Source organism: Medicago sativa, chromosome 7 (genome assembly GCF_051527215.1).
Source record: "Medicago sativa cultivar Bolivia chromosome 7, Bolivia_mono, whole genome shotgun sequence".
In the NCBI taxonomy this organism is placed as follows: domain Eukaryota; kingdom Viridiplantae; phylum Streptophyta; class Magnoliopsida; order Fabales; family Fabaceae; genus Medicago; species Medicago sativa.
In genome coordinates, this window is record NC_140755.1 from 96,152,821 (window position 1) to 96,168,822 (window position 16,002).

The window sequence follows — 16,002 nt, forward strand, 5'->3', positions numbered from 1 at the left end:
TTGCAATTATTGTCTAGATTCACTTGTTCCAACATCAAGACTCCGCTCTCGCTTTATGAATTGATGTTTGGGATGCTATATTAACGATTATCAAACCCTCCGCTTTCGCTTCCACGAGTTTGATAATTGTTAATCCACGTTAATGTTGGAACAAAATGTGTTTAACAATGAACCTTAAAGAGTTTTGATGATAACAAGGTATTAAAAATTGTAAATTGGACTAGCTAATATTTGTTCAAGTGTACGGGACCATAATTAAAAAGTTACATCATTGGTTGGTTACGAATGAGCAAATAAAGAGCAAAAGAAAATGAAGCTTAGATGATTCGAAGGCAAAGCGCTCTGAAGTCAAGGTTGCTCTGAAGAAATACCGCTCTGAAGTAAAGCTGCTCTGAAGAATAATGCTTCGAAGACAAGAGGTCCGAAGCCACATCATCGAAGCTGCACCATCGAAAGGGCTGCGAAGTCACTTCATCGGAAGCTGCATCATCGAAGCTGCCTCATCGAAGCTATTTCACCGAAAGTGAAGATCATTTGGATTTGCAAGAACATTCAAAGATTGAAGAATCTACATTGCAAAAGGTTTGTCTATTGGATTCGAAAACATAGCGAGAAAATTAGTGGAACATTGCAACGGTCATTTCAAAGGTGTTTGAAGGCATGTGGTTGCAATTTGGACGAAAAGCGTTGACATTGTACTATTGTACGAATTGTACGACCACGTTCTCCTTTGCTGTTTTGTGTCCACGCTTCAAGACAAGAAAACGGCTCCGAATACGGTCTCGCTTTGCATATATGTTCCTTTGGATAAGGAATGGATTTCAAATTGGTTCTTCATAGGACAACAACCAAATCGGGCAAAAGATCATTGGTGAAAGATCGAAGCTTCAATAACGACTCTTTGGTGTCTTGGCAATTTCACAACGTCTCTTTCACACCTCTATATAAAGGAGTGAAGACCTAGAGATTTGGTAATGCAAGAACGCTGAACGAAAGACTCACAAGATTTTCACAAGTACCAAACCTCTTGAATTGTTACGCATTCACTTAGAATTTACGTGTCTCAAAGTCATATCTTAGAAATTCTTAAGTCCATTGAGTACGTATCGATTTGTATTGTGAGCACCTCTGATTGTATATCAAGTGTTCAACCTTAAACAATTTTACTGTGTAATTTTGTTTAGTTAGGAAGTCTCTTGCGGTTGTGCTTGAGCGGGAAGTCTCTTGATTGTGTTCTTGAGCAAAGGAAGTCTCTTGCTTGTGTGCTTGAGCATTGGAAGTCTCTTGCTTGTGTGCTTGAGCATTTGTAATCGAGATATTACTCATAGTGAAATCTCCTTGGAAGTGCAAGGGGGAATTTGGACTACTTCCGGATTGTGGAAGGAACCGGTATAATTGCTTTGTGTCGTTCTTCTTCTCTCTCTCTGTTTTATTCCGCTGCATTTAGATTCGATTATCACTTCGAAGGCTGTCTCACCTAACTTCGATCGGTGTGTTCGGTTTTTAGGAGAAACGAAGAATTTGTCAAAACACGATTCAACCCCCTTCTTGTGTTTTTCTCACCTTCAATTGGTATCTAGAGCCTTGGTCTGTTGTGTATCACTTAGCCGGTGCAACGATCAAAGATGCGAGAAAAACATGTCTACTCCTCCTCCCTCTTTTGGTCCTAGTGATACTAGCTATAAACATGTCTCACATGATTATAGTGATAGTAAGAAAACCGGTGTTGGAAAAGTTCCAAAGTTCAATGGAGATGCTTTGAAGAGTTCTCTTGGTGGAAGACCAACTTTTACGGTTACATCATGAGCCTAGATGAAGAATTATGGGATATTCTAGAAGATGGTGTTGGTGATTTAGTCCTTGATGAAGAAGGAGGCTGCTTTGTGGATAGAAAGAAACATACTCCGGAGCTGAGGAAACTTTACAAGAAGCATCATATTATCGAGAGGAGCTCTTGTCCTTTGCCATACCCAAAGCGAGTATATGAAGATGAGTGACAAATCCTTTGCTAAAGCTATGTTTGCTTCTCTCTGTTCAAATTATGAAGGGAGCAAGAAGGTCGAAAGAAGCAAAGGCTCTCCTTTGCTTGTACATCGGTATGAGTTATTCAAGATGAAGGATGATGAAACTATTGAGGAGATGTACTCAAGGTTTCAAACCTTAGTTTACGGGCTACGAGATTCTAAAGAAGAGCTATGTTGCTTCGATCATGTAAGCAAGATACTCGGAAGCTTACTGCCGAGATGGAGACCAAAAGTATTGCCATTGAGGAAGCTAAAGATTTAAACACTTTAAGTGTCGAAGATCTTGTTAGTTCTCTCAAAGTTCATGAGTTAAGTCTTAATGAACATGAGTCTACTAAGAAGAGTAAATCAATAGCTCTTCCATCCAAAGGCAAGTCATCAAAAGCTCTCGAAAGTAGTTGAATGCGAAGAGGAAGAACGATCGAAGTTCGGATTCGAACCGAATCTTCTTGAAATGGCCATGCTCTCAAACGAGACTTCAATATACGGCCAAGAAGAACGAAAGTTTCTCTCCGAAGGGGTAACTCCGAAGCTCAAAGAAAGAAGATCGAAGGGATGCTTCAGCGTAAGAAGCTGGACACTTCATTCTTGAATGCCACGATCTTCAAAGAGAAAAGTCAAAGGACAAGTCGAAGAGGTCTACATTCAAACCAAGCAAACTCGAAGCTGGATTAAGCGAGTTTAATGGCAACACAGGATGATTTGGGTAGTGAATCTAGATACGATAAAGAGGAAGGCGATGAAGATGCAAAGGTAGGTTGTTGGGTTGGTAGCAACGGCAACCGGAAAATTTGGATCGGATTCGAACTCGAGAAGATGAAAACGAGGTATATTCCAAAATTCCCGAGAGATGAACTTGTTGAGTCACTTAAAGAACTTCTTACACATTTTGAAGTAAGAACCAATGAGTTGAAGGATTTAAAAGAAAAATATGCTGATTTGGTACAACGGCAAAAATCAACTCTATTGGATGCGAAAGCTTCGAACAAGGACTTAGGGGCTTTGACTTCATGTGTAAAACATATGAAGATCATCTCGGGTTCTTATGTCGAAGCTACAAGAAAAGTGTAATGAAAAACCTTTAAGTAACCATGAAATTGCTCTTGAAGATTTTATTATATACGGCATTGACGAAGCGAGTGGCTTCTATGATTTATAGCATTTACAAGAACAATGGCGAGAGGAATTGGTTTTCCAAAAGTGAATATTGAGAAAACCAATCTAAAATCTTGTTGTGAATGCATCAAGGAAGGTACGAAAACATTCTTTGTACCGAAGGGGCTGAGTTGGAAGCTTGTTGTTCAATCGAACACGAAGCTTCTAGTCCTAAGGCTAAGATTACTTCAACGCCAAAGAACTATAAGTCAAAGGCTATGATCAAATACGATTCCAAGACTTCAAAGGTCGGGATCTGAAAAGATCGAACCTATTCCTCGAGTACGGTGAAACCAAAATGCAGGGTTACGAAGTCTAAGTTTCGGAAGAAGATAGTTACTACTTACGAAGTACCAAAACCTAAGGTGATGGTTAATCGAAGCAACCCAACTCACGGCACAAGGTACAAGAAGTGAAGAGTAAAGCCTTAAGTACTAACCTTCCAGGACCCGTAGAACAATGGGTACCTAAATCTAAAAATGTCAATGATGCGGGTATGTCTAAGAGCGAGTGCCAAAGCAAAGATCATGGTACCTAGACGGCGGTTGCTCAAGACACATGACGGAGACAAGTCCATGTTCCTCGGCCTAACAATGAAAGAGGGAGGAAATGTGAAATTTGGGGGCAACCGATCGAGGCAAGATCATAGGTACGGGAACTATTGGTAATTCCTCTACCTCGATTAATAATGTATGGTTGGTAGATGGTCTTGAACATAACCTTTTGAGCATTAGTCAATTTTGTGATAATGGTTATGATGTGCTTTTGAAAAACCCAAGTTGTACGGTAATCAACAAGAAAGACAAATCCATTGTGTTCAAGGGAAAGAGAGTTGACAATGTCTATAAAATCAATTTTTACGACGGCTGATCGAAGGTGGTTTGCATACTATCGGTGAATGATAAGAAATGGATGTGGCACGAAGGTTGGGACATGCTAGCTGGAGGTTAATCTCTAAGCTTAGTAAGTTACAACTTGTGAAAGGGCTACCGAGACATTGACTATCATTCGGATGCACTCTGTGGTGCATGTCGGAGAGAGGAAAATTGTGAAATCATCTTTTAAAACCAAAGACATTGTTTCAACCTCAAGACCTTTAGAATTACTCCATATTGATTTATTTGGACCGGTGAGTCTTGCATCCCTATATGGAAGTAGATATGGATTAGTCATTGTTGATGATTACGACGAGATGGACTTGGGTGAAATTCATAAAGAGTAAAGATGTTGCGTGTGATGTATTCGGTAAGCACGCACTCAAATTCAATGCGAAAAAGAATCAAAAATTTTGAAAGTCGAAGTGATCATGGTGGAGAATTTGAAAATGAGCCATTTGAAGCTTTTGTGAAAAACATGGAATTTTCCATGAGTTCTCTTCTCCTAGAACACCACGACAAAATGGGGTTGTAGAGAGAAAGAATAGAACTTTACAAGAAATGGCCGAACCATGATTCATGAAAACAATTTACCAAAACATTTTTGGGCGAAGCGAGTGAATACGGCATGCTATGTTCAAAACGGGATCTATATTAGACCTATTTTGGAGAAAACGGCATATGAACTCTTTAAAGGAAGAAAACCCAATATCTCTTACTTTCATCAATTTGGATGTACATGTTACATTCTGAACAACAAGCTCTACCTAAAGAAATTTGATGCCAAGGCCCAAAGAGGAATCTTTTAGGTTACTACGAAAGGTCGAAAGGCATACGAGTGTATAATTCGAAACACTCTGTGTTGAAGAATCTATGCATGTTAAATTTGATGACAAGGAGCTTGAAGATAAAACTTCAAAGCAAGGTGAAAGTTCTGCGAGAGATACGGAGTTCTGAAGCTACTCCGAACGATCGAATGGGCGAATACGAAGATAGTCCGAAAGTGAACCCACATCGAAGCGCAAGATGAAATTGCTTACGATGAAGCACAAGATGGCTCACATCAAGAAGATCCTCCCGAAACACATTCAAACACAAGTCTTCACATCACGAGGAGCTAATCATTGGAAACAAAGATAGTCCAAGAAGAACAAGATCACATTTCGAGACAAGAAGAGTCAATGATTGGACTAATCTCAATGATTGAACCTACAACGATTGATGAAGCACTTTCGAGATGATGGATGGATCCTAGCTATGCAAGAAGAGTTGAATCAATTTCAAAGAAATGATGTGTGGGATGCAGTACCCAAACCTCGGCACAAGAACATTATTGGAACAAAATGGGTATTCGAAACAAAGCTGAATGAGCAAGGTGAAGTAACAAGAAACAAAGCCGAGGCTTGTTGCACAAGGGTATAGTCAACAAGAAGGCATTGATTACCTTTGAAACGTTTGCTCCGGTTGCAAGATTGGAAGCAATCGGAGTTACTTCTTTCCTATGCGATTAATCATGGCATAATATTATATCAAATGGATGTCAAGAGTGCATTTCTAAATGGTGTCATAGAAGAAGAAGTGTATGTCGAAGCAACCTCCTGGATTTGAGGATATTAAATATCACGACCATGTTTTTAAAGCTGAAGAAATCACTATATGGCTTGAAACAAGCTCCCGAGCTTGGTATGATAGACTAAGTAATTTCTTAATCAAAAATGATTTTAAAAGGGGACGGGTTGATACTACACTCTTCGAAGGACCCTTGAGAAAGATATTCTTGTTGTGCAAATATATGTTGATGATATAATATTTGGTTCTACTAATGCATCTCTTTGCAAGGAATTTTACGAGTTAATGCGGGATGAATTTGAAATGAGCATGATGGGAGAGCTGAAGTTCTTCTGGGCATTCAAATCAATCAATGCAAAGATGGAGTCTATGTTCATCAATCAAAGTACACAAAGGAGCTTGAAGAAGTTCAAACTTGAAGATTGTAAAGTAATGAACACTCCAATGCACCCTACGTGCACCTTAAGCAAAGAAGATGAAGGAGCTAAAGTAGATCGAAGGTTTGTATAGAGGTATGATTGGTTCTTTGTTATACCTCACTGCATCTAGGCCGAGATATTTTATTCGGTGTATGCTTGTGTGCAAGATTCCAATCGGATCTAGAGAATCTCATATATTTCTTTGTCAAGAGAATCTTCGGGTATTTGAAAGGAACAACTAATCTTGGACTCCTTTATAGGAAATCCTTAGATTATAAGCTAATTGGATTACGTGATCTTGATTATCTTGGTGATAGGATTGAAAGAAAGTCAACCGGTGGCAATTGTCAATTTACGGGTGATAATCTTATATCTGGGCTAGCAAAAGACAAACAACTATTGCTATGTCTACGGCGAAGCGAGAATACATTTCGAGCAAGTTGTTGTACACAACTACTTTGGATGAAACATCGGTTGGAAGATTATCGGATAGCGCTAACGGTATTCCCATTTATTGTGATAATCTTCTTGCTATTTGTTTGTCTAAAAATCCAATTTTGCATTCAAGAGCCAAGCACATTGAAATCAAACACCATTTTATCGAGAGATTATGTTCAAAAAGGAATTTTAGATATACAATTCATTGATATTTTGAAAATCAATGGGCTGATATATTTACTAAGCCTTTAGCTTGTTGAAAGATTTGATTTTATAAAGAAAAATTTGAACATGCATTACGTGTACGATTAGATGTTTGCTTGCTCTGAATAGGATTTTAGGTTACGAAGTTAGTTCGAAGCGGTAGTCCATCGAAGCTCTTTATTGAGGTTCGAGGAAAACTCGCTTACGATGACGTCGGCATACGAAGTCCGGAAAATTTGGATTTATTGCTTACGAATAGTTGAATTAGTGGAAACGTTGGGAGTTACTTTTTAAAGTAACTTCGGCCCACTAATTTGGTAGTTACTACTGTGAACTTCTTACGTGGCTTTGTATGTGTTGGTGTATAACTAAAAGGGCAATGATGATTTAATAGCTTTGAAAGTTCTTTTCACGCGCCCCCAATTTTGTCATTAATGTTATGTTTGTTTGTCTCTTTTGAATTGCAATCGTTTTACTTTTAACACTTTGACAATTCACACACTACTCACTCACAACAAACACATTTGCTCTCAAACCTCTTGCGAAGTAAGCGCATTCTCTCAAACTTTAAACCTAAAATCTTCATCTTCTTCAAATCTTCGTCAATCATCAAATGGCATCATCAAGCTCAAAAGTTTCAGAATCTACATCAAACAAGCAAAGCGTATCGGAGATACGGGTCCATCTACAAAGAGAAGACTATGGATATTCCATGGAATTCCTTAATCGTCCAAATAGAATCGCCAATGGACTTCACTTCACTTAAGAAGTACGAAGTGGACATGGAAGGTTACGTAGAAACTCGAAGCGTACGGCTACTTCAACATGCTAAATGGGCCAACATATGTGAACTTGGTCAAAGATTTATGGTTAAGGGCTGAAATTGTCAATAGAAAGTACGTGAAGGCGGCGGATAAACCGAGTTTGGGTTGAAGAAAGGAAAGAAGGAGATTGAGTTGAATCCCACTTCCTTCGGTAGCCTTGAGATAAGGTACGAAGTGATGGGTATTCCGTAATCATCACGAGAGGAGATAGTTGCTAAAGCTTGTAGAATGGATGCGAAGGAAGGTTTCAAGAAATTGTTAAGAAGGATGATGTCTATTTGCAAAACTACTACAACACTCTTGGGTGGTAACAAAGATGCTAAGCCTTACGAAATGGAGATTCACAATAGAATGTTGGTGAAATTCGGCAACGATTGCTTCTTTCAAAGAGCGAGGTGGGTACGATCAACCCAACAACCAACGAAGCTAGCAATCTATTTCATGACCAATCTGGAAAAGATAAACTTTCCAAGATATGTATTGGATCATCTCTGTTGGGCTATTAATGAAAGCACGGTCAAAGGAAGGAAACAAGTGCCCTATGGAAGATTGCTCTGCGAGATCTTTTATCAAGGGAAAGTCTTTGGATTTGTTGAGAAGAACAAGGGATGCTTCGATAATTGCTTCGAAGTTTCTCTTTGCGAGAGAAGACTATCGGTAGCAAGACTTTGCATTCAATGCACTTTTTCAAGATAGCTCCTAAAGATGAGAAATGGTTGGAGTTGACCACGGAAAGAATGCGAGATTATCGGGGACTTTCCTTCCATAGTTAAGGAAAGTAATCTGAACACTTAGCTAGATTAGTAGGCGAGTACGTCTTGGAGGAAGATGCGAGGTCTCGGGAGGAAGGCTGCTCTTGCTAAAGGGAAAGGCAAGAAGGCCCAGAAAGCGATTCTTTGTGTCGGAAAATTTCTTGTTTCGGATGCACCTAAAGGGAAAAGGGCCGGAACTAGTTACGAGATACGATCTTTGCTCCTACTAAAGGAAAGAAGGCCGGAGAACAGTCTTGAGTCGGAAAATTGCTATTGCTAAAGTTGCTAAGTACGAAGCTAAACTGTTTCTATCAAGGATAAAGGAAAGATGCGAAGATTGGTCTGCTTCTATTCCTCGAGAAGAGAAGAAAAGGTAAGGCGGACTTGGTAATCACTCAAGAAGCATTTGGAGGAAGCTCTTGAAGAAATGGAGAAAGAAGAGGCTGATCCCAGTGAAGAAGAAGAAAGCTCCCCTTCAACTTGTGAGTCCTATGGTTGAGATGACTCCAATAAGGAAAAGGATGGCGAGATGAACGTGCTTGAACTTATTTCGGACAAAAAGGATCTAAAAGCACAATACACTCATCAAAGAGATGAAAAGCTCAAGGCTTTGGGATTGGAAAGGCTGTGATAGGTTCTACAAAGATAAATTGGCTGAAGTAAGAGCCATTCTTTGGTAAGCCCACGAAGACAATGAGGAAGACGATATGATGCTCATTTTTGAAAATGCTCCGAAGAGGGAACTTCGAAGTAGTTCCTCGAGCTGGCGATCCACGGAAGATCACTTCGAAGGCGGCCTGCGGATCGGGTAATTCGGATTCCGGTCACCTCTATCCCCATTTCACCTTCTTCACCATCTTGTACTGAACCAATAGAAGACACTTCTGTCTTAGACAATCTTGCTCTCCACTACTCGGAGTGAGTTACCCATAGACAAATCTACTTCGAAAAGGCCTGCGAAGCAACTCCGAAGCGTGCACGAAAATGTTGTTTCGAGAAAACCCCCATCAACAAACACTGAACCACATAAACCCACAACACCCCCACAATCACCAACGGCTACCATTGACCCCCGACTCAACACTCAAACATCAACTTCACCACAACAACCACCAACTGAAATTGAACACTCCCCACAACCAACTCCCATGGATGTTGACAACTCTCTAGTCAATGTTCAAGCCTCAACCTCTACCACTCACATTGCCTCGACCGGCCTTCATCTTCAAACACACAAACACACTTTACCATTCCGGTTCCTAACCTGTTCAAGATTTGGAAATCGGTGATTATGATCTTGAAATCCTTGAACAACCACCCTCGAAACATCACGGAATCTGGATATATTAATGCGAGCTTCTCACAATCTGAGTCGGATGCATAATCTTGTGGATCAACGAAGGACAATTGATCTCACAAGTGCATATGAAGACTCCTGGGCATCTCTTCAGAAGCCGGGCAGTGAGCTTATTGAAGAGATCAAGGCTAAATGCATCGAGTCAAGCAAGCCTCGGTCGGAAGGCTAATGGAAAATCGAATCGAGTCTTAGAGTAAGAAGTTCTACTTGCTCTGGCAAACCGGCCTTTCTTCTTTGAAACGGATTACTTGACCGAGAGAAGCCGGGTTGTGTAAGCTTACGAAGAAACGAGATGGCACGGCGGCGGCAAGAAGCTAGAGAAAGGGAACAAGCTCTTCTCCGGAGGCAACAACAACTTGAAGAGCTGTTGCGAAGAAAATTGAAGAGATGGAGAAGATGAAGAAACAACAACAAACCAACCCTTGGTTGCACACCCTTGTGTTTTTCTTTTTGTTCTTTGTTTGTTTTAAATTCCTAGTCCTTGCTTCGAAACCATCGTGTTTTATTTCTCTATGCTTCTTAATGCTTCTTGGTTACGGCGATTATTTGCACGATTATTGATATTCATGTTCCTATACTACTGCTACGATTTATTTAGTTAATTTCCTATTATACTCTCTCATGTTTGAGTTTTTCTCATATCTTTTTGTCTTTTATGCTTAAATTTTTTTTTATTTTTTTTGATAATGACAAAAGGGGGAGTATATGTGACAAGTATTTAAAGGCTACTGAGCCCCATTAATGGCATTTGAAATTTTTGAAAAACTTCTATCATTTTGACCTTATTGGTATAATCTATGAACGAACGAAGAAGTATCAAAATTCAAATAAAATTAATTCAACCATTCTTCTTTTCTATAAGTTAATTCTTTCAATGATTCAATTTTTTTAATGCTACGATATTTTTATTGTGCGAAAATTGAATTTAATTAACTGGATAGAGCTTAGGGGAGCTTACAAACCTCACCTTAAAGACTATCGGACTCGGGGGAGTTTGAGCTTACAAACCTCGGACTACGAGCTTACAAACCTCGAGAACCCCAAAGTCAACTTGTTAATTAGATTAACAACAATTGATCAATTTTAAATACTTTTGTTTGTCATCATCAAAAAGGGGAGATTGTTGGAACAAAATGTGTTTAACAATGAACCTTAAAGAGTTTTGATGATAACAAGGTATTAAAAATTGTAAATTGGACTAGCTAATATTTGTTCAAGTGTACGGGACCATAATTAAAAAGTTACATCATTGGTTGGTTACGAATGAGCAAATAAAGAGCAAAAGAAAATGAAGCTTAGATGATTCGAAGGCAAAGCGCTCACACGAAGTCAAGCTGCTCTGAAGAAATACCGCTCTGAAGTAAAGGCTGCTCTGAAGAATAATGCTTCGAAGACAAGAGGTCCGAAGCCACATCATCGGAAGCTGCACCATCGAAGGCTTTGCGAAGTCACTTCATCGGAAAATTTTGCATCATCGAAGAGTTTGCCTCATCGAAGCTATTTCACCGAAGTGAAGATCAGCTGGATTTGCAAGAACATTCAAAGATTGAAGAATCTACATTGCAAAAGCTGTCTATTGGATTCGAAAACATAGCATAAAATTAGTGGAACATTGCAACGGTCATTTCAAAGGTGTTTGAAGGCATGTGGTTGCAATTTGGACGAAAACGTTGACATTGTACTATTGTACGAATTGTACGACCACGTTCTCCTTTGCTTTCTGTTTTGTGTCCACGCTTCAAGACAAGAAAACGGCTCCGGAATACGGTCTCGCTGCATATATGTTCCTTTGGATAAGGAATGGATTTCAAATTGGTTCTTCATAGGACAACAACCAAATCGGGCAAAAGATCATTGGTGAAAGATCAAGCTTCAATAACGACTCTTTGGTGTCTTGGCAATTTCACAACGTCTCTTTCACACCTCTATATAAAGGAGTGAAGACCTAGAGATTTGGTAATGCAAGAACGCTGAACGAAAGACTCACAAGATTTTCACAAGTACCAAACCTCTGCTGAATTGTTCTGCATTCACTTAGAATTTTTGTGTCTCAAAGTCATATCTTAGAAATTCTTAAGTCCATTGAGTACGTATCGATTTGTATTGTGAGCACCTCTGATTGTATATCAAGTGTTCAACCTTAAACAATTTTACGTGTAATTTTGTTTAGTTAGGAAGTCTCTTGCGGTTGTTGCTTGAGCGGGGAAGTCTCTTGATTGTGTTCTTGAGCAAAGGAAGTCTCTTGCTTGTGTGCTTGAGCATTGGAAGTCTCTTGCTTGTGTGCTTGAGCATTTGTAATCGAGATATTACTCATAGTGAAATCTCCTTGGAAGTGCAAGGGGGACTGGACTACTTCGGATTGTGGAAGGAACCGGTATAATTGCTTTGTGTCGTTCTTCTTCTCTCTCTGTTTTATTCGTGCATTTAGATTCGATTATCACTTCGGAAGGCTGTCTCACCTAGCTTCGATCGGTGTGTTCGGTTTTAGGAGAAACGAAGAATTTGTCAAAACACAATTCAACCCCCTTCTTGTGTTTTTTCTCACCTTCGGTTAAGACGGTGAATCTAGATTAGAAATTAGGGTTACATAGAAATTAGGGTTTAGGCTTGTTTTGTTTAGGATTGAGTCATTAGACTCCCCAACAATCCCAAGACGAAGAAGTTTACTCACTCATATTCATCGTAGACATGGGGGAAGAAGAGAGAAAAACGGTAAAATAAATTGCAAAGAAAGTAAAAAGGAAATAAAGACTTTTTATTGAAATAATACTTGAAATAAACAAAGTAAAGGATGAATGTTTATGGTGGAGAGCTACTCTATTTATAGCTTTACAATCGACTTAGAAACTAAGCAACTAAAAGGGTAAAACGGTAAAGCTGCAACGGGGTAACTTGGGCCCGAAGAAAAAGCGACAAAAGAGGCCTCTGGAGGTGGCACGGCCGGTGCCACATGTTGGCCTTGTTGTGCCAAGCTTCGACTTGGTGGGAACATATTTTTGTTCCGTATTTTCGCCTTGTATTTGCTCCGGTCCTCTTTCTTTTGCTCCAAGACACCTTCCACCATATATTCGTTCCTAAAATAAAATAAAAAGCAATTTTAAAGTAAAATATTCTAAAAGGAAATAAAATGCAATAAAATCAAATCAAATCTTATTTAAAACTAAACTAAATAAAGCATTAAAATATACTAATCTATGACTCATCACAGGCATGAGCCGGAGTCCCATAAACACGAATCCGAGCCCCCGTTCATACCATACATCCTCCTTCGACCATTTATGCACCTACGAAAGAAACAAGCTAAAAAAATCGATAGCATTGTTAAATACGGTCCAAATGTCTTCATTATTACGACTCGAAGAAAAATTCTGTCACCACCCATCGGAATAACTTCCACATTAATAAAACCCGCGTCCTCCACACGTTGTTGTATTGATAAAGATGTTTCCCCGTAACTATCGTTGCCACCAGCCCGAGAACCTGCCCAATCACGGTCTCTTGGATCGGACACATACTCAAGCAATCCCTTAAAAGGCGTCGGAGCAACCGCCTTAAGCTTCGAAGGATTATCCATCTCTTCTTCGGACACCACTAGTTGTTTTACCGTCCTCGTCAATGTTCAAAAAAATAGTATCAACCTTAAGCACGCACCTTCGGCCTCCACTCCTCCGCCTTCTTCAAAATCGGTGAGTTCCCCACCTCCATCACTTTCCTACCCACCTTCGAGTTTCCTCCCTTCTCGGGTACCCGCACCACCACTTGCCCAACTCTCACATTTTTTTCTCCCTCCCGCTTCTACCCATACCTAAATCGATACTACTCCCTCACCCTTCCTCACATTTTTCTCCCTCCCCGTTGACCGTAACCACCGCCTTCTCCTTTGCCAAACCATCCCCATCCGGCCTAACGGGTTTAGAAACAATGAGTGGTTTCTTATCATTCTCTGCGAACCTATCAAACCTTGCTTCCCTAGCCCAAACCTTTAGGTGACCGAACCGAGATATTATTCAAAGCCTTCGATAATTTATCCGCATTCTTAACGTTCGAAAATCTAACAAAACCATATACTTGCCCTCGTGCGTTACGGCGTCGAGCAACAAATACATCGAGACAATGCACCACACACCTCAAATTCTTTGTCTCGGAAGAAAAATAGGCGGACACTCGGGAAAATTTGTAAAATAATAAGATACCTTATGACCAATGATTGGAACGTCGTTTCTGTTGCTTGGAATCCACTGCGTGCCTACCGGTGCCTTAGAAACTCCCTTCTCGTCATCAAATGAAGAATGTCGCACACCTCCATAACCAACGGTGTGATTGTCATCTACTCTTCCTTTGGAAAACCGATGATGAACCGTAGAACCCCTATCAAGTCGAACACACGGCCCATAACCGTCGCGGTCGTGCCTCTACTGAATCCCTTGACTTGTCCCTTCTTCTGCTTCCGGTTGCGTCGTTTTCCTCTTCCTAGACCTAACCACGGACCAATTTCCCCCATCCCCCAATTTACGCCACCACAGTGGATCCACTTTCCCCCCGGTGTTTCTCTCTGCCGGTGAAGTGCTCGGCACGGTTGCCCTAGGCTTGCCCTAGTGGAACCGCGATGTTCTCCCTCTCTTGTTCTCTCTCATAAGTAGTTCTAAACTTTTTGTTTTTGAGAGGTGGTGTTAATGAAGTCTTCTTCAACTCTAAGATCTAAGGTCAAAGGCATAAGCAAAATCCGGTGGTAGTATCGATTAATCAATTCAAATGAGACGTTAACCAACCACTTAGTTTATTCCATTTCATAGGCACTAAAATACCTTCCGGTCGGCAAATATGACGTGTAAATCAAAGTATGAAACCAACACCAACTACCTTTGTTATGCTAATATATTATTTTTAAGTGAAATGATATTTGAACAACCACTTTTAAACAACTTTTGTGACAACTTTCTCTCTCATACTCACATTATACTTTTATTCTCTCTCTTCCTTTTTCTCTCTCTATTGTTATTGTCCAATAAGAAGAGAGAAAAAAAGGTTGTCATTAAAGTTGTTTGATTTTGGTTGTCAAAATATCACTCCTCTATTTTTAAAGTATGTTTTGGTGTGCCACACCACATGTTACGGATGTTGGTTTCGAGTTTCGACGTATATATTAATTAACTATTACACGGACCAATTTTCTTAAGTCTCTTTGAAGATGTACGAGATTTCTCAATCTCTAAAAAATTAAGGAATTCTGCTTTTTATTCAACACAAATTGCTTGCTCCCAACTAAAAAATTTAAAATACCCATACGCATGTTAGTTATATCTGCGTGACTTACGTCACGCACCTCTAACCGGTAGCTTGAGTTAACTCACGCTGCTTTGGCCAGTGGCATAAGATCAAGAACACGTTTTTTGGACTTTGGTCAAATGATTTTAATTGGTTTTACGCGTTTTTTTACTAAGTTTGACATGTTTTTTGTCCATATTTATTGTAGTTATAACCTATGTTACAATCTCCCCCTATAAATACAACTTCAAACTTCACAATTTCCTCACACCTTCATTTCACATTCTCTCCTCCTCACTCTCTACCCCTATAAATCTCCTTCTAACTTTTTACTCTTTTGTGGTAAAAAGAAACCAATTTTGGGGTAAAAAGAGGTCAATCGACTTGGGGTAAAAAGTGTTCAACCATTAGGGTAAAATTAAATCTTGCTTCTTTTTATTCGAAAAACTTTTTACCGAGGTAAAAGAATCTTCTTGGAGTATAAAAAGAACCAGATTTAAATTTACCCAAGGGTTGATGTCTTTTTACCCCAAGAAGGTTGGTCTCTTTTTACCCAAAAGAAACATATTTAGTAAATTCGAATAAAATGTATCAATTATTAATAAAATGAGATTTTATATGTATTATTTTTGTTCCTTTCTTTTTATTTATATATGCATTTATTTTATGATTTTGTCATCTAAATAATATAATGTCTTCAAACATTAATTAAACTCAACGTGAATTTGAATAAAGTTGCGTATGAATAAATTCGATAAAATTTGCATATAAAATAAATTCGAATAAAGTTACGTATGAATAAATTCGATAAAATTTGCGTATAAAATAAATTCGAATAAAGTTGTGTATTGAATAAAGTCACAAGTACGCATAATCAATTTAAAAAATACACAATTTTATTTAGTTTTAATTTCATCTACGTCACACTACATTCTTCCTAAATATGTCGTACACTTCGGGTAGAGATGTGCAACTTTCGTTGAAAAGTTAAAAGAATGAAGAGAACACAACACATGTATTATACAAAATTAACTATATATGTTATCACATCAAATTCCGTCATATAAGACGAGTCATAGACGAGTCATCACATAAAGAATGAGGTGCATTCTGTGACACA